The following is a 23774-nucleotide window of genomic DNA, read 5'->3' as shown; positions in this document are numbered from 1 at the left end:
GCTTCAAGCCCTGTTTAGACACCTACCTCTCTTTTTTGAATCTCTGATTTTGATTTTTTTTTTTTGCATACTTTCCACACCAGTAAAATAAGTATAACAGGGATTCTTTCCTACATCTATTTCATAGTGTAAATTCTTTAATGTAGTTCTGTATTTTTACAAACTTAAATTTTAATTGTAGGCTGTGGATTAATATACCAGACCTCTGGTATATTAATATGCTATAAAGCTACACCACATAAAAAGAGAATAATTAACATTTTCCACCAAGTATTAAATTTAATCTAAATTAAATACAGTTTTAACAATGAAGTACTTTTTCACCTTATCCATATTTTAATATAAGTATGAAATATTAGCATCCCCAAGGCAAAGCAGTTCCTGTAATTTAAGGCACTCTGGGGAAAAAAAAAAACAACCTGCTAAAATATTCTCCCAGGGTAATTTTCTAGATTAAAAATATACAGTTATAACTTATTTATAATCCTGTGCATTAAATGAAATATATTGTCAAGGAAAACAAGCACCACTGCTGTTACAAGCTCCACTCCTGCTCCTGCTAGGACTTGTTCCTGTGGTCCATGGAGGAGTATTTCAGGCTGACACTCTGTCAAAGCACAGGGTCGGGATTAAGGCTGGGGCAGAGAGCAAACCCACAGCTCCAAGTGGTGCTGGATTACAAAGGGGTGACAAAATATGATGTAGACTGCACAAACAATGCCCCTCAGAGAGCTTGTTGATGTAGACCGTGATGCTGGTCTTTGGCTAAGGCTTGGGGAAAACCTAGCATTTGGTTTTGGGTAAATGATTGGAAAGCTGCAAGAGTTCTCCCAATAATCCCTATGCACCATTGCTGTGCAATAGTAAATGTCTGTAATATATACCTATCAGTAGAGTGCTTAAAATAATACTTATTTAAATTGGAGGGGAAATATAGAAATTTAGTATTATGCAGGGTTGGTTAGTTGGTATTTGGTTGGGTTTTTTTCTTTTCTGTTTTGGTTAGGTTCAGTTTCCTGGGGATAGGTTTTGTTTTTGGTTGTTTTTTTTTTTTTGTGGTTTCTTTTGTGTATTTTTTTTTGTTGTTGTTGTTGTTTGGGTTTGGGGATTTTTTTTGAAAATAACATAAAAAGTACTTCAAGAGCTGAAAGCATATTTTGCAATTCTTGTTTTCATCGAGGTAGATGGCTCTAGAGAAGAAAAAAAGCGTGGATATTGCAAAACAGTATCTTTCTTTATGGAGCTGGAATATTAAATAATGAAACCCGTAGTAAAATGTGATCAAAGGCCCTTTGATTTTCGTAACTCAGGTGCACAATATTCTGTGGTATTCAGCATCTATATAGTTGAAAAACTTCTAAAATATTTTCAATAAAACATGAAGTTTTAAATTGCACCAGTCTAGTTCTCTGTGGGAAGTCAGGGGGAAGAAAAGTAAATAGTAAAGAAAAACTGCAAAAGGTACTGAAGGGCCTGTCGCTTCTCAATTTGTGTAAAGTGGTCTACAGAGGAACACACACCTCATTAATATTCCTTAATTTCATCTTTTTTAATCCTGTCTAAAGCCAAGTGAATTGCTGGAAATTATAGAAAAGAACTTTGCAAAGTGAGCAGTGATGACACATTTTGTAGGTCTGGAAGTGGATTTCTTTCTTTAAACATCCTGTCCAAAAGCAAGTATTTTATTGTGAATTGGGTCCCCTGTGAGATGATCAAAACCATCAGTTCACCTGTCTGCATTTCTTGTGACAATACTTGATGTGTAACATGTGAAATAAGAGTTTAGCCTCCAGCATGGGCTTGGCCAGCAGAGGCACAGAAAAGGTGTGGATTGGCTGCTGAGGCCAGAGATAGAAATTTCTGAGTCTGTAGCTTTCCCCTGGTGTAACCCACACACACTTGGATAAATAGACAAGGATTCCAGTCCACCCTCAGCTCAGGGACAAGTCCTTAATCTGTGTTCTTGTGTCCAAACGTGAAGTTTTTTTTGGTGCTCTGAAACTACTGGGCAAGACCTGAAGATCAAAATTAGCTTCAGTTCATGTGTCTTTCCTGCCAGAAAAGAAGGTGGAGGAAAGAGGAGGCACAGGCAGAATTAATTACATTTTTCATTTGCTGTAATCCATTGCCTGGGAGAAACTTATCAAGCAAAGTATTTAATCCACTTTTCAGAGACAAAAAAGGCTTGCAAACAGCATGTCCTCTTGGCTACAATTTCCTCTCAGCTTCCCTTCTCCTTCCTGAAGCCCAGAGGCAAGTAAAAGTAAAAACACTTGTAAATAACAAATTCACACTGTGTGAATCTACCCTCTGCAGTACTGCCAGCAATCCATTCTTTTCTAAGGATGTATCTTATCAAAATAGCTGGTACAGATTTAAATTCTATCATTTATACATGCCAGCACATTGAGGAAAGAAAAGTAGGAGAACTTTTTTGCATACTGACAGTGTGTGCTGTCAGCTGACATTTGGGCATTTTAACCCATGATCAGCTATGGATGCAGGTTTAAATTGCTTTATCCCCAAGCCAAGACAGACTGTCTTCAATTACTAAAAGGCATGTCTGCCTAGGCATAACAGGTAGGTTTAAAAGGAATATAGGCTAAAGCAAAGGAGATTCCCAGGCTTGTGCTGCTATCTGGTGGAGTTGGCAGACTGGAAGCAAGGGCTTCCCACCCTTCCCAGTGCAGTAGGGATGCTCTCACGTGCTATCCCAAAGGCAGCATCCATCACAATAGGCATAAAACCATGTTAGATGATGTTTGGCCCTTGGCCATATGCATAGTGCTCAGCAGCCTAGAGGGTGAGGTGTGAGCTTTGAATCAGAAACACAGATTTTTCCCTTTGCTATAGTGTGGTGTTGAGACAATGAATTCCTGAAATGTTCAGATAATCTTTGGCAAGTAGAGGACTCCAAAGCCACACCACAAATTTAATTCTTCCTGCCTCCTTCCAAAGCCACATCAGAAATCTAATCCTTCCTGCCTCCTTCCATCCTCTCAATCTAGTATGTCTCCCTGAGGATGTATGGCTGTGCACTGTTCCCTGTTCCTCGCTGGCCAGCACAGATGTTATTGTTATGTGCATGGAAGCTCCTAGGTGTGCTGCCCATGGCAATTTCTGGCCTGGCTGGGTGTAAACCCTTGCTGTATCCCCAGGTTTGGTGTTTCCCCTCCTCAGACTTTTTCATTTTCAAAGCAGCAGTGAAAGAAATATTTCGTTGTAGCAGGTGTCCCTTCACTAGAGCTGTGGGAGAGAAGAGAGAAATAAAGAGTTTTGAAAGATAATTTCTGTGTCACTGTATTCAAAAGCACTAAGAATCACTTGGAACTGGGAAGGGGAGGATTGAACAGTCAGGATCTAAAATAACATCAAGCAGATATCCAGAGAAGCAAGGAGGACATGGGCTGTCACTCAGAAGATCAGGCAGCAAAAAGGCATCCTGCCTTGATGCTACAGAAGCCAGATGGCTTCTCATAAATGTCATCCATATTACTTAAACTCAGCTTCCTCAGCTGATGAACTGCTTTAATACAGAGCAGCTAGTCTAATGATATTTTTGAGGATGAAAGTGTGATAAAAATTATGAGTATGCAAACTCCTAGATTGGTTCAAATTATTTATAACTTTTCACAGTCTAAGCTTCTGTCAAGTTTAGCTTCATTGCTTCTAAAAATTATATTCTAGACTGGAGTGGTAAAATGGGGAAAGCTGTCAAGGAGGAGAAATTTCTGCTATTCAGTTCCCTATTCTTTTCTAAACAAGTTTTATTTTTTCAGCTGGAGCTCAGGTCATTTCATTTTGAGGGTCTGTGGCAAGCATTTGTTATGATACTGAAAACACCTCATATATAATTTAAAACTCCCTCTAGATTCCCCCAATATCTTGAACAATGTTTGGGTTTTTTGTTATGAATCTTCATTCACACTGAAGAGCTCATGGTAAATTCATAAAGAACTGTTTCTCTTTCCTATTTTCCTAAGGTCTGAATTTACTTTGATATAAATCTAATGAGAGCACAACAATAAAAAAAACAACAAACCCCCACAAAAAAAAACCCCAAAAGCCCCGCCAAACCAAACCCCGCATTACTTTTGTTTTATTAATTGTGATTTTTGGAGAGTATGTTCTCATGTTTTGGGTTATGAATTCACCATTTATGCTTCATTGCATGGGATCTTTTGGTGGAATGGCTACTTTAACAGGAAAAAACTCAGACAGAAATTCAAGACCCAGAAATGAGAGAGAAATTGCTAAAAATAGTCAATGATTGACAACCACTGACAGTCTTGTAGGCTCAAGCAGACGTTTCAGAATATCTTCTTGTAAAACTATTGCCTTGTTGGATAGACAGATAAATATATGTAAAAAAGAGCTCTTTCTGAATGCTCTAAAGTCCCCAAAACCAGTGCTACACCTTCAGTATCTGCTGAAGCAGCCCATGGTTGAAGCACTTCATCAGAAGAGACACAGCATTTCACTCTTCTACTGCAAACAGACATTTGTGACTCTTCTTTCTCCTTCTTTTGCATTCTGCAGCTGCCTTATTGCAACAGTGGCTTCATCTTGCTGGAAAATAATTACTAAATGTATCAAAATTAGATTAAATATTAATGTATGCTCTTCATTGTATTTATGGGGCTATTCTTACTTTGCCCAGAGTGAACAAATGTTTAAGCTTTACTCTGCATCCCCTTTTGAATGATAATTTTTAAAACATAACTTGTTGAGGAATCTGGCTCCAAAATATGTATGAATGCATGTATATTTGATAGGGAGACTTGGACCAGTTAACTCATTTAGAATTTAGTGGTTTTGAATGTAAAAATAAAATCTCTGGTGCTTTAAATGACATCCATTATTTTTTATTACAGCTTTTATTTAAATACTTGTATACAAATATTGCTTATGCTTTTATGCAATGGGTATCCCTTTAAGAAGTAATCCTTCATTTGTCTGTGTAATTGGAAAGGAAAATGTTTGCTAGCAAAAGAGAGTCATTACTTTGGCTCTTAATTTCCTGTTTATGTTTGAATTGATAGGTGTCTCCTCATTACCATCAAGAAAGAAGAAGCTGATCATCTATGAATAACTCATTTACACTGTAATCACAAAGCTGCAGCAGATTGCAACCCATGATTCAATAATCAAAAGGCACCCATAGGTCTCAGCAAATTGGATGGCCCAAATCTTGCCCATAAACTCAAGACAGCATGAACCAAAGAGCAACCCAGCAATCTGTGTGGGATAATCAAGACTTGGCTGAGTATTTGATAACACAGGGTAAGGTATTTATTACTCTAACATTATTGTTTCATTTTGTAATCTCACTATTTCCTACTGGATTTAACTGACAGAAGTTTAAAAATATATTTAGCTTTATGTGGTGTTGTATCTAAGTGGAACCTTGACTTTGATTTAAATATTCATGTTTCAATTGCTGTTCTCTTTTGCTGTAATTTGCTTTAATTTCTATTTGCTTTTACACTTGTTTTCCAAAAGATAAAACTTTTAATGAAAGGTATTTGAGCACCTCATTCTCATTGATTTGTAAGGGAGAAAGTAGGCAGGGAAGTTGGAGGATTTGGCCTGAAGTCCTTAGAAAGGCATTGACAAGAAATTCACAACTTCTTGTCATAGCTGTGCTGCGGCAGCAAGTCTGTTTTGAATTGAGCATGTCTTAAAAAAAAAAAAAAAAGACAGTTTCATCTGCATGCTAATTCTGTATTTAGCTTTTAATTATTGTTTTGCATTGATGTCACAAGTAAGAACCAAGATTTCTTTGATGACTCAAAAGACCATTCATTAGCAATCAGATTCAACCACATTCAGTAAATCCTATACACCAGTCATCAAGACTGATACGGCTTTCAGGATAAAGCTCAAGCTTTTCATAATTTGTGAAAACCTCTCTTCTTTTTAACAGTAGGATAAACCTGATAGTTTAACAGATCAGCATTTCTCTGAGAATCTTCTACCCGAAAGGCAACTTTGAAAAAACGTGACATCTAGTTAGTACAAAGTGTCACCTGAATCGTTTATGTAACATTCCTCCCACCACACTGCTCATAATATCTTCAAAAAAGTGGGTGAAGAGCTACAACAAAAGTGATAATGGAAGAGAAAAGCCTGAGATGTGAAATGACAGCACAAGAGGTACAATTTATACTTCACCTTGTATAAAGGATAAAGCCAAGGCATTTCCAGGTCATAAGCAACCCAGAAATTTTTATGTAAGACAAATAGCATCCCTGTGGTTTTATAATGAAGCAAGTATGCATTTACACTGTTGTACACATGTAAGTATTAGTCCAATAACCATGGTGTTTGCCCACAAATAGTAGTGGACAAAACCAAAATAGGTTCATGCTCATGAGAAATTTTTTGTGATCATATTTAGTAGCAAAATGATGGCATTTGGAAAAGGTAAATTTGGTTTATTTGTCAACTTCACAGAACACAGAATATGCACTGGTGATTGTTCTCTGTAAATATTATGGTCACCATATTCATGGGAGCTGGAGTGTCACTGGATCTGATAAAAAGTTCAAATGCTGTTCTGTGTTAGTTATTACTCGGCCAAAGAAGCTTTCAGTGTGCTCTGCATATTTAATTACATTCACTTGAACAATATTGGGCTTACTTATGTTGAAACAGGAATTCATCATAAGCAATCTCCAGACAACAGAAAATTAAATTTAAAGACCTAAGTCTTATCTGTCTTCATATTCATACAAATTGAGATTAATACCTCTAAAGTCAACATAATCAATGAAAGAATGTACCTTTAAGTGATGTGCACAAGAGCAAACCGAGAGTTGATTTTGCACTTTGCAAATGCCTGTGCTGCAAAATCCATGTCACTGAAGGCACATATTTTGAACAAAAAAGGCATCAGACTCCTCTACAACAGTTTTTCAACCAGTATCGTTGTTCTACCTTCTCCATCCCAGTGGAGATAGCTTTTTCCATTCCAAGAACAAGTCTCCAAGACCTCCACCACAGGACTGGTGCTGTCACTTCTTGCTGTCCAGCACAGCGTCACTTTTCAGGACCTCCACCTGAGCCCAGCTCTGAATTGTCGATCTGTCTCTTGGTTAAGGTGATTTTTATGCTTATTTTTAGCCCTGTCCCCTGCTGTCTCTGGCTGGCAGAGTGCTGTGGTGGGTGAGGACGCTGCCCTGCCAGTGTCCCCTCAGCTCTTGTCTCATCCCTCAGCACGGAGCAGCCCTGCTTCTGCTGCTCCTTGGAGGAAGAAATGTATTTTATAAGTTTCTCTCCTCTTCCCACAGCAAGCTCTCTTCAGAAATAGATGGTAGAAGCCAGAATATTTTAAAGTTATTTCTTTGATATATGGCTGCATTAGAATGTTGTCTTGATATATGTTTTAAATAACATGAAGAGATTGGGAACAAAATAATAAAACATAGTTGGTGTGTTTTAGTGTGCACTACTGTGATCCATAGTTCGCTGACAAAATAAGACCTCAGGGTGAGGTGTTTATATTAATTTAGTTTTAATACCCTTTTGTGGTTTACCATTTTGCATTATTTTCCTCCGTTAAGTTTTGTACTTTGTCATAATGTTCCTTGCCTTTCTGCAGGAGCTATAGTAAGGAGTTTATAAACAGCAGGTTTTTCTACTGTAATTTTGCAGTTCTGCTCCAGCACTGTAAAACTAGGAAATAACTTGAAGCAAAACAGCATTTCTCTGTATGCCACGTACTAAGTCAATCTACACAATTAACAGAGGAATGGATTACCGTGGTGTCCCCCATAAATAAGAGCTATTCACCCCAGTAAGGATTTTCAAGACATTCTCTATTTACACACATACAAAAACACATTTTTCGCAAACTTCCACCACCGATTAGATGATCCAAAATGTCTGGACAAGACTGAGTGTGAAAGTAAATATACCTCACCTGCTGAACAACATGGCTGTAGGGGAATTACACCTCTTTAGCACTGTAGAGACACTGTTTGTTATCAAGAGGCATCCTGTGGCTCATGGCGTTGGCTGCCCCCCTGCATCTGCCACTATTTGCCTCACAGCTTGCACAACACTTACAATGGTGTGTTTTCCAGATATTGATTTATCAACTATTGAAAATAATATATTTACCTCAAAGCAATCATTCAATGCAAAATATGCAGTCAGGCTGGTGTCTGTCCTAACAATGGTACCTGATCCTGTACCAGGTACAGAGCAGGGTCTAGCCTGGATGACACTCTTGGAATCTGCTTTAGTCTTATGATGCACTCAACAAAACTTCTCATTGTTACATCCTTGCTTTCCCAACAGATGAACCATTAATATCTATCTATTCTGATCTATGAAACTAACATTTTGTGTGACAGACACCATTAATAGTGAACATCCAGTATGAGGAAGAACTGCATTCTACATGAAAAAAGTCTGTGCTTTAGACATTGAATCTACAGTGGATTCAAGTTTAACAAAAATTTTTTTTAAATCTTTTTCTTACTGTGAATTTGTCCTGATGATCAACATGCTTGATTATGGAGAACTTTATCTCAGTTATTATTTCAAATGTAGATATTGAAACTAATACAAATTTTGGTTGCTCAGTGTTTAACAAAAGTCTTCCTTAGATTGTGTAATAGAATATTTCTGACTGGGATATGGGCAGTTGTCATTTCTGGTGAAGGATATTTGTCAATTAAGAAAAATTTGATTTGGTATTGTGTGACTTGGATTTACAGACACCAATGTCATTCTCCATTGCAGAATTTTCACTCAGATCTTTTCTGACAACAGCTTTGAAGTGAGAAGGGGAGTGGATTACAAGGGATTCTTACAGGCACTGGTCTACTTTCTATTGGTTATTGGGGTTTTCCAGGCTTTTACGTACTCCACATTTTAATAAATCCAACTCAATAAAAGACAATGCACAGTGCATTCAAATGTCACTTTCATCTTGCTCTTTTCAAGCTTGTGTTGTAAAAGGAATTGAGGAAATCATGTTGCTTCCTTATAAAATTATCTCAGATTTTCCTTTTAAATGCATTTGTACATATACCACAACTCAGAATTTTTATGGCTATGAAAAGTGCATAATATATCAATATTTTAACAATGAAAGTCTTAAATCACTTCAGGTAAGAGAATGATTATTCTCTAATCATCTTCTATACCATGCTGGGCTGCTTTATTCTTTCTTTTAACATTTTTGTCCTTCTCTTTCATCTTAGTTCAAGCTGCAGCACTAATAGGTATAATCTTGATTACTAGGGTTCTATACTGCTTCAACACCTAGAGCTGTGAAGCTGTATTATATTTTGAGGTCTGCTCTGTGTGGGCTGTTTTGTTCTCCTATTTTAACTAACAATATAAGTGTATTAAAATACTACACTAAAGTCTTTACGAAAGTAAGTAATATTGAAAAGTAAAGAAAATATTCTAAGTCTACATTAGAAATAAATACATATTTTTACTAAAAAAGACACCAAGCAATTAAGCATTAGGGTGGCTGTTTTTATTCTCCTGATCTTACTTTCCTCTTTGCATTTTCAGGATTAGTCTTACAGTTGTATCACTATTTTCAGCTATGGTGGATTTCACATTTGATTCTGCATTTTCTGAGTTATTGTAAGTTATGTACACTCTTGTTAGGTGTGTGTAGATGTGTGACTAATGCTTTCAAAAGGGGTATATTTTGTTTGAAGGGTTATTTAAATATGTGGGAAGGTAGTATATGAATTACCTGTGTTTGATTAGAACACATGGTGTTTCCTATTCCTTCCTTCCAAGGAGAATACAAAGTAAAAGTTTGCTGAAATTATTTCCATAAGCCAAGGATACAAATGCTTAAGAGACCTTAGGCTCGCTCCAGTTGCCTGGGACCACAGTGTTGCTTTTGAAGTTATTCATCCAAAGCCAACCTAAAGCTGTTACAGTACTTATGTGAGTAAGGAGGAATCACTGCCCTTATTTATTTCTTTGCCATAAGCAAATTTTATTAAATACTGTAAAGTTGAACAGACAATCTAAGAAACTTTACCCAAGATGCAAGTTCCTCCAACTAAAGTGTAATTACCCAACTTGCTACAAATATATGCATAAGATTGAGAAAATAGCAGAGAAGCTAAACTGATTCTGGCTTTTTAGCAGCACTCACTCTAACAAACAAGGGAACCGTAATTTGGTGCAGGAAAAACTGTAAAACAGAACTTGTCAAACTCCAATAACAGGTAAAAGGACGTCTTGGAAGATTTTTTTGTAGTCTCATTTAGGTTGGAAAAGACCTTTAAGATGATCAAGGCCAACCATTACCCTCACTCAGGTCCACCACTATACCGTGTCCCTAAGTACAACATCTGCCTGCCTTTTAAATACCTCCAGGGATGGTGACTCAACCACTTCAGCTGGTCCCAGTGCTTGACAACACTTTATCCAATCTAAACCTCCCCTAGTGCAACTTGAGGCCATTTCCTCTCGTCCTAGTGCTTGTTTCTTGGGAGAAGAGAGCAACTCCCATCTAGATGGCTGCAGCCTCCTTTCAGGCAGTAGTAGAGTGATGAGGTCACCCCTGAGCCTCCTTTTCTCCAGGCTAAACATCCCCAGCTCACTCTGTCACTCCTCACAGGATGTGTGCTCCAGACCCTTCACCAGATTTGTTGTCCTTCTGTGGACATTTTGCAGCCTCTCCTAGACAAGAGTCTTGTACAACACTTCTACTTTCCACAGTGATTCTGCTCTCTAAAAAACTCTTTCCTGCATGGGTTTCTTCCTGATATTTACCCATGTAGCATGGCTTGGACAGTCCAGAATTAAAAGCAAGGTATGCTCCAGCTGGGACTCGACAATTTCTAGCCAATAATCCAATCAGTTTTTACAAACTAAGCAATATCAGACCCCATCATGTGGTTCAAAGACTGCCAAGAAACACTCAGCATTACAGCAATGGTTTTAGTGGCTCAGTAGCTAGGACTCCTCTCTTCCACGTCAGTAACAACCTGCTGATGAGGCCTGGCAACACAGCTGCTGTAGACTATTTTGTTTCAAAGGTTTATGTGTATTCCATCTTTTTTAGGATCTTTTATAATGCCCATGACCAGTGGACATGACCTGAAAGAATTTATTTCTTCATAAAGTAGTTCCCATGGGCAATAGCATTTTGGTTTCTTTTTTTTTCGTCCAGAAGTTTGTGTGCTTGTCTGAAAAGAACAAAACCCCCAAACTATTAATGGATTTAAAATTAGCAACTCCTTGTCTTCTAGCTATGAAAAAAAGGAAGGATATTTTTGTTCAGGTGGATTTCTATGGAGGCTACTAAAATTTAGCAAATACAGAAGTTTTCTATTGAATTTTATGGTACATAAAAAAGATTTTAAATTAATCATTTTGGCCATAAGAACTCGGAGTAGGTGTCTACATAGAGGAATAAAATCAATAGTGCTTCCAAAGAGAAACAGTCTAAATCAAAAATTCTTTTGCTTCAGGACTTTTCTTGAGGCTGCTAATATAAACACTGATGGAGCTGTGACCATCAAGAATAAAGGAAATCCTGCCTCTAGATGTTTGATCAGCAAATCCAAATAGAACTTTGATGTGTAAGATCATTATAGGTTACCACTTCCTTCTCAGTGTTTCAAAATATGCCTTTCTGTTTCTCTTGAGGTTTCCCCATTGCTAAGTATATGTTCTCATAAAACTTGATTATGGCTTTATTAATGGTTTTCATGTTATTGTTCCCCATCCTGCTTAGGATCAACACGATGGAGCAGAGACAGCAATACTTCTAAAAGCAAAGAACAGTAGGAAAGAGCCATGCTCTTAACTCATTTAAAAACCCCAGAAGAGATCTGAAAACTCAATCACTTGTTGGACAAGTAAAAGAGTCTGTTACTCCAATGTTTTAAAACCCGAGGGGGTAGTCTCAGTGGTATATGTTCAGTATCACTTTCAATAATTGTAATATTCAGGTGGCTCAGAGGTAAAAAATTCGGATGTTTTATTTTAATTTGTATGAACGTAGTTTTAGTTTACTTGAAGCAAAGGTGGGGAATGAGGATCAACGCTGCTAAAACACAATGTGAAATTTGTACAATGCTTTAAATATGATTATCTATGATTCTATATTGAAATACTACTGCATTGTTGTCCATAAGAATGCTTTCTATTTGCATTGAGCTTGAACAGCTATTCTAACAGAAATCAAATACTGTGTTCAACACCTTGCCAGGTTTACAGGGGTGTTGTTTGGACCTTTGGTAGGTAAACCACAGTCCATACTGGATAGATCATACCAGGGAAAGTTTTTCTGTGAATAGATACCTTAATCTGATCCTGGAGACTACAACCCTCCAAGTTAACTTATACTTTTTTTAAAGAACTATCATGTTTTATATTTTTGCTTTTAAAGAACACTTTCTGAGGAAAATGTATCTTTCAATATTCCAAATGTATTGATATTGATAGTGGAATGGAATAGAGAGTTTCTTTCCTTTTTTTAGGGGGAATACCTTAAACTGCTTGCTACTCCTTCAATTTGACACTGATGGTCCAAAGTACTGATTGTTGCTAATATAAGAATACAATCTTGGCTTCCAAATCTAATACTTGGAAGTCAAATCAAATAATTTTTCTTTAGTGGGGAATAAGACTTGTTTTCCAACCCCTCTTCAGGGAAGAGCATTTTGCTCCATGTTGGCGCCAGAGCTAAGAAAGGGAGGCTTCTCTGAGACTGTCCTAACATTTTTTAAAAATCACAGCTGATTTTCACTACTGAAGGAAAGGAAGGAGAAAATACAAGCTGAGTGAATTAGAATTGTCCAGTTTTATAGTTAGCCCTGATCTCCAGGATAAGCCCAGGTGAGTATCATTTATTTTAAAATGCTTTTTCATTTACTATGGATTATGATCAGGAAGGATCTAGCTTTCTGGTGAACTTTGAAGAAATGCCTGTAAATCAAAGGTGCCCTTGGTTAGCTGTAAATTGGCATCTCTGTGGATTTGCATTTGAAGGGCATCAGAGAGAGAAGCAAGTATGATCATCCCTTTAGGATTGCACATACCTTAAAGGAGCATTTAAGATTATAGGTCAAGTACTACCTAAAAAAGAGGAAACTCCTCGAATTTTACACTTACTGTATTCTTATCCATCTCTGTGGTTTAATTGTGAGGTTTTTCCCCCCTATTTTAATACATAACTCTGCAATATCACTTGCTACCTGCAATATGTTTACATGAATCACTACAGGCACCTGATGAAGACTTAGATAAGGAGCAATGTTAAAAATCTGGCAATATTCAGCTATACATAGAATAAAAGAATAAGACACTATCTTTTTCTTCTTTTTCTTATAGAGAATACATTTCCATTTTATCAGGATATTAAAGTACAATTCTCAAGTACCTTTAATTAAATTTTTTAAGGGAAAATTATATGAAATGCCAAATAAACAGTGGCAAAATAACCCTTTTAAAACTCTGAAAACAGCTTTGTGATTTGTTAGTTTTATTTTATGAGAGAATAACAGGATAAATGCCTGAAATGCAGAGAAAAAAATTAGCTAGAATGTATGCAGTTCTTTTGGAAACACAAAAAGCAGTACTTTTGTTTACAGTCTTATACAATGCCTTAATAGGACATTTTCTCCTTTTTAAAAGAAAGATAGTATTAATAATTTATTATTTAGAATGAGGTACATTAAACCTGATGCAATTAATGTTATAGCCAAATACCCCAAACCCCTGAAAATCACAGAACTTAAGTAAAGCTGTCATTCAGCTTTTGGCTATTCTCAATATAACTAATGAGATTAAAGAAAAGTGCACTCAACTCCCCATATCCTCTTTTATCACCCTCTTGACTTTTGTTTTCCAGATTACCAAAAAGTGCACTGAAAGCGTGTAGAGATTTTTCTTTCCATTAGATTTGATTTTTTTTCTAGGGACTAAAAAGAAAACCCACCTCAATGTCATACAGCTCTCAGCTGAATACCTAATCACTCTCTCCATATCCATTTAGATGGATCATAAATGCTGCCTATTTTCATGTTACAGCCGGTCCATTAAAATGGGTTTATCTTTTGACTGGTATAAGTTGATCATCATTTTTGCTTTTATGTATATATCCTTTTTACTTTGAAGAGAGTAGCTCTTAAGGAGCAGTATATTGGTCATGGTATAAAAAATTTCAACTATAAATTCACAAGACTTGGTTTAAGTAACATCAGTATGCAGCATTTATATATTTTTAGGCATCTTTCAATATAGAAAGATATTGGTATTTCTTTTTCATTTTTTCATATATCACTAATTCTTTAAAGGTTTTAATGAAGTGTAGTGTAACAAGTTCCCAGCTCTAAGTTTCTTGTGAAACTTTAGCACAATAAGAAATAGCTGTGATTTTTCTGTAGTATGATTCATCATCACAAAATATTGTTAATGAAATTAAAACAACGTGTTTCAAGTGGGTATCAACTTCAGATCTTTACTACAAAGAAATGATATCTTAGACTTCATATTGCTTCTATCACAAAGAAAAGTCATTGTCCTGAATGCATTAGTGATAATCTTCATCCATTTACCACACACAGAAGAATGTTATGTCTTCTCTTAATAATAGCTGTAACCTCATTGGCATGCATTTCCTTGGGCTTGACTGAAAAAGGGGGAAAACCTTCTGAAGCCACTAAATTATGTAACTCAAAGAAAGCTCCACAGGAACTGGACATGAAGAAAAAAAAACAAGCAAAATTACTTTACATAGGATAAAGTATAGCTGTGCTTCCAGGCATAAGATATTCAGTCAGTGACAAGGTTTCAGAAGACACTTTTTTGTTTAATTTTGGTCACTACAACCTGGATATAAAGAAGGACCTGACAATGACCATTGTCATCAGCAGGATGACACGGAGATATTGTAGTCTTTAAGAAGACCTGAAAATTATTAAAGCATCCATGCTGTGCTGTAACCAAACCTAGTATAAGTCCAGATCAAATTCAACAGAATCTCTTCACTCCAGTTTAGGCTCTCAGTTCAATTCTGTGATTCTGAATAGGAAAGAAAGTACTATTTCATTGGCTGGAAACTGGATTCTTTCTCTGGAACACAACCTGGTGGCCATGGGAATCAGTAACTTTAATGTTTTTGTGAGGCATACGCAAGTAAGTGGTTTGGAGTAGCTGCTGACTGCCTTTTGAGAGGGGAGCATGTGCTGGATGGGTTCAAGAGAGAAAAATAGGTGGTCTGATAAATAGGCTAGTAAGGGGTAAATGGAGAAACTCACAGATGCAAGACTGGGGAAATGCAACAAACTTGTTGTTGTTTAAAAGATAATGTTTCTGCAATTAGAAATATGGTAATATCTTAACTGCTTAATTAATCAGTTTGAATATTTACAAACCAGAAATATCATCCCCAGCTGTTTGAAAACAAAATTCTATTTCATAATCCTATGAATTATGAATGAAAAAATCAAGCACAAATGAAGATAGTATTAGGTGAAGCTATATTTTATATATTATTTATTTTAAAATTATTACAGCATTTTAAACTTAATTTTTTTCTCTATCAGGTGTGAATTTCATTTAAATGGGAATAGACTACTGAATGGTATAAAGGCAACACAGTTTTATGAAGAAGTCTGGAGGTGAAACCACACTGCTGCTATTTCACTCTCAGTGAGCTGCTACTGGCATTTTATCTGATGTGTTTTTGACTGTCTTTTCACATCTTGTGTTATTAAACTGACAATTTAAGAAAAATCAGGAAAGCCAATGATTCATAAACTGGTATGTATTATCTAGTATGTGAAGCATTTTTCTGGAAATGTAGGAAATTGCAGATACAAAGCTAAAGTATCCATTTAAAATGAGAAAGGAATAAGAAGAAACATCACTCATTAAATGCATTTTATTAAAGAAATGGCTCATTATCCTTTTGTGACTCATGAAGTCACCATCAACCAGCTTGTAACCTGTAATTATATAACATTTCTCTGCCAACCTGGGTGCGAAAAATCCATAGCTGGAATTTTATTAACTCTGACTCAAGAGACTGCTAAAGGATATTGGACTTAACGGTTATGATTTTGAAAATAACGTACCAATTTGCATACTTTAATATTTGGATTTTCAGATGGGGATATTTTCAATGCAACTTTAGAAACAGCAAGGTTCCCACCTGTTGAAAGTCAGTCCATTTAAGCCAGTTCAATAATTTCCAATGCCCAAAAGTAAATCTATCACAGAGCAATTCAAAACAATCATAGAACAGTTCAGAAATCCTGTATCACAAATTTATTGACCAACAAAATTATGTTTCTTAGCACCATGAGGTGACATTTTGCTTGTAATAAACATGTAGTGTACCTATGGGTATTTTCATTATGCACAGACATGACAAATCCTGCTTAAAAGCATGATATATTAACTAAAAAAATAATTCTTTCTTATGTCCACAATTGTTATATTTCAGATGCATTTTCTTCTGTTTACATGGTTCACAGACTGCAAATCACAAGTCATCTTTTTGTGTATTTGCTAATTTGTGTTTTTGTATTCTTATTACTATCACCAAAGTTTGAAAGATCCCTTCAGTTAATCTTTTTAAAATTCTGACCTAAACCAAGGAGCTTTTAATATAAAGTGTTATACTTTCCCCAAAATGTGGCTTCCACTCTTCTCTCACAACGCAATCCCTCAAACATCTTCTCTAAATTATTTCCCTAAACCATACCCCCAAGGAAATCTTCCACATTTCTATTTCAATATCTGATGACAAGAAGAAAGTCAGTATTCAAGGTAAGGATAGAACACTAATTGATATAAATGTGAAATGACAGTAATGGTCTCTGTCTGAGCCATGGCTGGAGACTTCTGTGTAATGAAAAGTCTTCCATAGTTAATATTTTTTGTCCCTCTAGTAATATTAGCTAAGATAATATTTTAATAGATTTTTGAACAGAAGTCTTAGTTCTGCTGTGCAAAGTTGAAATACACTATGGGAGATTTTTTTTATCTTTGCAGCATTTCTAGGGATTTCTTTTTTTCCAGAAACATGAAAGGAAAAATGTATTGGCAATCTTCATTGTAATGAGTCCATTTCAATAAGTGGTGAATGGTTTCTTTATGATTCATTTCTAGCCTCTCAAGAGATTTCAGAAGTTTTATTCAAAATTAGAATATTTTTTTGTGAATTCAACTTCATATGTGTACGTAATGGCAACACAGAAAACAGAAAATTACCTTTTCTGAGTCAAGCACTGTGACTGTAATATGAAAAGAAAGATGATGCAACATTAATAGCTTCTGTGGTAAGAAAAGAATTTTTTTGGCAAGGTGTTAAAACAATGCAATTTTTTGCCTTTCACTTTAAATACTGTTAGAAGTGGATTTTGCATTTTAAAATGTTCTTGTTGTTTGATCTACTGCTAATGAATCATGACAAAATAACAGAGGTTTCTGCCGGTATGAAAGAGCCACCTTTCTGCCAGAGGTTTCTGAGGTGTGAACAACAAAGAAAATCACATCACACAACAGAAAAAACCCCACTACTGGAAATCATCATCAATGAAGATGAAAATAGAGAGAACAAATAAGGGAAAAGTAACATTTTTAAGAGTCTCCAGGTGACCTGCAAAAGGTTGGCTCTCCCCCTCTCTGGCTCTGGGTCTTTCTGCTTCTTACAGACCACCCAGGCCGGTTTGGGAGAAGCACCTGGGGATCAAGGCTCTGTTTTCCTGCATGTCCAGATATAATCACTGCTTCCCAGTTTCCTCCCTCAAAGACTCTTGATTATACTTTATTTCAGGAGGTAGAAAGGAATAGCTGCTTCATAGGTGGAAACTTGTTTAAAATATAATGAAATATCTATTGGTTCAATAGTAGTGTGCTAAGGACATTCATAAATTTGATAGTCTTTCCAAGTCATGTTTCTCAGACTATTCTTTAGAAGTTAAGGTTGTTTTTGAAGAGCTGGGATTTAGGTTTTCAGATACTAATAGCTTGGTCAAATTTCAGTGGCTATTCTTTAGATTGCTGACAGAACCCATATTCCCCCATATTAAAAGGAGATGACCTTGCCAAATTTGAAGTCATGCTTAAATATTTCAAGTAAATCCAAGAATTGTTGACCTCTCTAAAATGAGACCTTGCCTTTCTATCTTAGATATCCAGAACCATTTTCAGTGTTTCCAGTTTCCAAACACAGCCCATAGAAGCAACACAACCTGGGAAATTTCATCCTAAATTCCTGAAGACAGGCAATATGATAAGCAACTGGAGAGCACCATCCTGCAAGGAACAGAGAATCTGGTAACGTGAAATTACATATACTTTACCTACACTGGCTGCTGGAGAAAAAGCCACATTCTTTATGATAAAACAGCCACAAGTATGGCTTTATTTGCTTTTTCTTCAGAGGTTTATTCTACTAGAGTGATGTAAATCAAAGAGCTTGTCACTGAATACACCTTTGAAAAAGGAAATGAAGTTAAATATGTTCACTCACTCAAGGGAAAGCAGAAAATGCAGGTGGCAGGCAACATAATTCAAAAGCTCTCATGAAGAGATGTACAGGGAGTACAAATGATCCTCCTCTTCCAACAATTTTGGGCAGAACAGTCCAGAGCAGTCTTCCACTCCAGAGACAAACATTTCAGGCACTAACTTAGCAATTACAAAATATTGTAAATAACATATTCGCTAAAATATCCCTTCCCTACCCATCTAGAACTAAGCATCAAGTGTATATATCTATATGCACACACGTTTTGTTAAGTATTGGTTGACAGTCACTCAGACAAGGTGTTACTGTTTAATATATTAACAGTGATGAAGAATAGATTGGTATTGGTGTTAAAATGTATATTTTGAACCTCTAAAAGCGTCATCAAGATGTTCACATAGATATGTGTAATTTTAAAAATCAGTGAGCAAAAAATGGATAAGGCACAGTTTTGAACCCTTTGCAGCAAATGAAACAAGGTAAGTTCAGGGCACCTTGCTCACAGGTGAGCTTTCTGGAGATCTGGGTTTAAGTACTCATCAACTTGATGAGTATACAGCGGATCAAGCTGGAAGGACTTCTAGGAATTAGCAGGTATCTCTTCCTTCAGGCAAAGCCAGCAACAAAACCCAACCAATAGGAAAATATTTTGAAAACTCATGCCCCCTTGTGCTGTTGTATAGTACGAGACCTTGGTTTTTAAAGTTGAGTAGATCAGCCCACAAATACCCAGCTGAATACATACTTCAACATTTCTTCATTAGAAGGCAAACTGATGGCTGTAAAATGAATGTAGACAAGAAAGTATCACAGAGATGGCATGAATTTTGCATGGAGCGGTAATTAAATGCTAGACAGGTCACCTGCTCATGCAGTGGATTTGATTCCACTGGCTGCCCGTCAGCCTTTCAGAAATACATCCAGATCTCCTATGACAAACATAGGGTAAGACTCAAACTGAGGAAGAAGGTATTATATAGGCTTATTTTGCTGATAGGTTAGGCCAAATGACAATTGTTCTTTTAGCTCACAGAAATCAAAAAGCTTTTTAGTGTTCCAGTATCAACTTTATAAACAGAATATGAAGTTTCTGTCTCTAACTCTTCAATTGTTGCAATTGAAACAAGGAACCACAACACAAGTGTTATGCTTAAGCATCATCAACACTGATGGGCTGAAAAATGACAGAAGGAGCATAAAGAGAACAACATAACTGAGTATATCAAAGTTTTTAAGAGATATATCTGATATATTTATATTCAGAATTTATGCTTTGTTGTTTAGAAAGTCTTTCCTAATACACATATTGTTTAATCTTTTTTGTGGCTCTTACAAACAAACTCAGGCTGAAGAACAGGGATGCTTATTGCACAGCCGTCCAACATAAATGAAGCCCTGCTCCTTTACCACAACCTGACCCTGTTTGTGTAGGATAGATTGCAGTCTTCTGGTAGATATTGGATTACTAACTACATCCAGCTCATAAACAGAATCTGACTCAATACAGAAACATAGAAAACTTGAACTGAATTATTTAAATGATGAACACATATGCATCCATTGCAAACTTAGCTGGTTTTCCAATCAAACTGGAGTCTGCAGCAGTGAGGTTCTTCTGCTGCCCCAAAACCAAAAAAGCCTGGGCTTTCACAACAGACATGTACTAGCAAACAGCCCCACACTGTGGACACTGCCCGTACTAGTAAAATCACTTGCTAAGTTACTGCACTTGAGCAGTCTTATCTCACCCAGCTCCACCAGGATATACTGCAAATAATTAGGTTGTCTTTAATTGAGCTTTTATTTGCATATTAAATTTTTGTAAACTACTATAAAGAAGAGGAACTTTTCAAAAAGATTTAGACTTGGATTTTTTTTTTTTTTAAGTTTAGCAGGAAAAATATCAAATGCAGAAATTCTGACAGAAAAGCTGTTGTGTGGCATGTGGTCCTGGCAGTCAGTTGGAGAGCAGAACTCAGTAGTGTTTTGTAGCAGGATTATTGGACATCTCACACTTGGTAACTGAGAACAAATGCTGTGCTGGACCAAAATAAAAATCTCCCCTAGAATTGTTGAACAAAAAGATATTAAGTCCTTTTTTTTCTGAAAATGAAGGTTTTAATGATTTCCCAGCAATTGAGCACACTTGGATACATAGCTCTTTACAGAACATTGGTGAATCTTTCTTCCCCTTCAAGGAAGCTGCTTCTGACCTGATTCTGGATCATCTCCTTCCTTTCATTCTATTTTAAGATGGGAAAAAGAGGCCTTTATAGACATTTCTGCTAACGTCCCTTTTGCTCAGCTGTGGGGTGGAGCTGCTCTGGGCAAAGGGAATGTCCTTGGTAGCCACCCACTGTGCAGCACTGCATCTGGACGCTGAAAAGAAAGGTTGTTTCCTCATTTGCAAGAAACAACCATATGTTCAGGAATGAAGAAATGCACACTCCACCTAATCCCATGAGCTTCCTCTCTCCCCTGTGGCCTATTTAACGTTATTCTAGCACTCTTTGTTGGATGCCAGCTACTAAGTGAATTACCTTCAAACTTTAGGCCCTTCAAGCAAAGCGATTGTAAGCAAAGCCGAGGAAAAACTGACCATGCAGGAACCATTGTTCCTAGTGACTCATGTCATCATTTTCCAGTGACTTTACTAAAGAGGTTCCAAGACTCCTCCCTTTAGAGCAGATGGTAGACATTTTTTTATTTGGCATTATTATTGTGTAGCACCAGCAATAAAGATAGGCAGTTGACAGGAAGCTATGGGGACAAGATCCCTGTCACAAAGGTCTCACGTTTTGTGAGAAAATCTCCCACTCTGTGGAAAGAATACTTAGGAAGCAGAAAAGCCAAACTTCCTTTGGCTCCCTGGGGAGCTGAATTGCTTCTCAGTTAATAATTTAGCTAAACAGGTACCTGGCAAACTTGCCAAAGAGTAGCAATTCCTCCCTCGACTTTTATTTTAAGTAGCTTAAGGGCAAGGGTACCATTGGGAGATGTCTCTCAATACAATTTATAGAACAGAATTTGCCTTCTTTTGAATGGAATAATTAGCTTCTTAGCCAGGATACAGGATGTTCCACAAAAAAACTGTACCAATACCCAAGTGGAAAAAAGTGGGTAAGAAGTCCTTCCTTGTACTCTTAGCTTGAATTACTGCAATTAAAGAAATCAAATTACAATGTGTACCATAACACAGCCAATAACCCATTACTCAGGCCTCCTTATTTCCTAAACTCTACAATCATCACTCAGAAGTACATATATTTTATTCAGATGTCTACTTTTTGCAAAATGCCATGCGTGACCCTTTTTTGACTGGTTGCTGGGAGGGGGTTATGAATTAATAAAAAGATTGTAGAAACTAGCAACATAAAGTTGCTTTGTATATTAATATTGTATAAATCTGATGTGATGTGTCCTTTTAAATGGGCTTGGGGATTTTTTTTAGTGATTGCAAATCATGTACTTTAGTTGCAACATCAAGAGAAAAGGTCTTGATAACATGGCTTGAATGGTTAGACTAAACAGGAATTACATTTTGGAAGTTGAATAACAATAGAGGCATCTAGTGGAAGTGTTTGTGGACTGCAGCTGTCAGAGAATGCATCAATGCACAGCTGATTTTCTTGCATTACTTCTTCCCAGGTGGAATTTCATTAATTGAATGACAAATGCCAGTGATGGTCACGTTTTATTTAAGAAAAGGCAAAACTTAAATTTCGTGGTATTTAAACACTCTGAGGCAAACATGGTTTAAGAGCCAAGCTGAGAGCCTGAAGTAGAGAGTTTCAGTCTTCCTCTGAAATATCCTGTCCCTCTCTCTTATCCAGTATTTTAAAGGTTAGAAGACTCCACCAGGGCATAATAGAAGAAGTTCAATTTCCCTCTGTGCCTGACAGCACACCTGAGCATTTATTACTTCCCATTATTATTTCCATGAAAGGAGAAGACAACTCAGCAGAAATCTGAAAGCATGTCTCTTCTTGAGCCCAAGAAGAAACACAAACTACAGCCAGACTCCAAAGCATACAGAAAGCATGAGGGCCTAGGGCTTGGTGACACATTCAGCTGCTTTTTAATTTTCCTTTTCCCTCAGGCTGCAGGGCAAAATACACCATAGAAGCAGCTGTACTAACATATTCAGAACACTTTACAGAAGTATTTGACTTTTACACACTGTGCTGGTTAGACACTTAGCTGCAGACACCTAGCACAGCTTGTTTCCCTGTGACAGTGATAAGGCTTGGTGACAGAGAATTCGTTCCTCCAAAACACTTCATCATCTGACAAAGGCATATTCATACCTTTGGTCAATTTGACTCTACAATATGACTTCAAGAATAAACCTTTAATTTCCAAGGTATGCAAGTGAAGAAGCAGCCAGGTAACTTCATGCAGTTTATTCCTAGGCTCAGTGTTTTCAAAATACAGTTTTTGAGCTTGAACTCTATCCATTCATTCCCACAAGAAAAACATTAGGTTTAAACAGAGTGTGGATCCTTCCAGTGGGTTTTCAATGTCTAGGCAAATTTCACTTAAAATTCAGTTTTTAAATACCAGGCTCCTGTTTGTTTATTCTTTTCCTTGAGTGTAAGAATTGATCATGAAGCCTACCCTCAAAAATACAAACCATGATTTTATTACTTCCTTTACTAACCACACTATCATTTATTTCCACCTCAGTTTTTCTTTATGAGGTGCTGTGATAGATTTTTTTTCCTGAAACTGCATTGTGGGCTTGGATATGTCATGTCTAATATTTTTGGCTTTTAATTGGTGAATTTGATTAAAGACTGCGGGCTGCAGCCCAGGCTTTAAACTCCACAGTGCTGCCCACTACTGTCTCATCAAGTTTTCAAGGAATTTTCTGTTTCCATGCCTCTCCCACTTGAAATTGACATTTACCAGGGGCCTGAACTCCTCAGCCTGGGATGCCTGTGTCGGGGGGGGATGCAAGACCGAGTAAGCCCTCATCCCAGTCATGGTTTTCTCAGAATTAAGTTGGAAAAGACCTCTCAACTCCAACTTAAGTCTGAACACCACCCTGTCAACCAAAACACGGCACCAAGCGCCACATCCAGTCTCTCCTTGAACACCTCCGGAGATGGTGACTCCACCACCTCCCTGACCAGTCCATTCCAATGTCTGATCACCCTCTCTGCGATGGAATTCATCCTAACATCCAGCCTAAGCCTCCCCTGGCGCAGCTTGACGCTGTGTCCCCTTGTCCTGTCGCTGGTTGCCCGGGAGCTAGCTACAGACTCTTTTTTGCAGAGTTACATTGTAACCG

General features: G+C 37.0%; 1 long non-coding RNA gene across 1 annotated transcript in view; it reads left to right on the top strand.

The window, feature by feature from the left end:
• Positions 1 to 21756, top strand: part of LOC146439227 (uncharacterized) — a 73141-nt gene extending 51385 nt beyond the window's left edge. Inside the window, exons 2-5 of the long non-coding RNA XR_014850704.1 lie at positions 5043 to 5283; positions 15549 to 15765; positions 17119 to 17288; positions 18143 to 21756. This is a non-coding gene — a long non-coding RNA (uncharacterized LOC146439227). The remainder of the gene's footprint in view (positions 1 to 5042; positions 5284 to 15548; positions 15766 to 17118; positions 17289 to 18142) is intronic.
• The last annotated feature ends 2018 nt before the right edge of the window (positions 21757 to 23774 follow it).

This window comes from Lichenostomus cassidix, chromosome 3 (genome assembly GCF_008360975.1).
Source record: "Lichenostomus cassidix isolate B80296 chromosome 3, HeHo_3.0, whole genome shotgun sequence".
In the NCBI taxonomy this organism is placed as follows: domain Eukaryota; kingdom Metazoa; phylum Chordata; class Aves; order Passeriformes; family Meliphagidae; genus Lichenostomus; species Lichenostomus cassidix.
The sequence above is the reverse complement of the archived record's forward strand: the minus strand, read 5'-3'. Positions and strand labels throughout refer to the sequence as shown.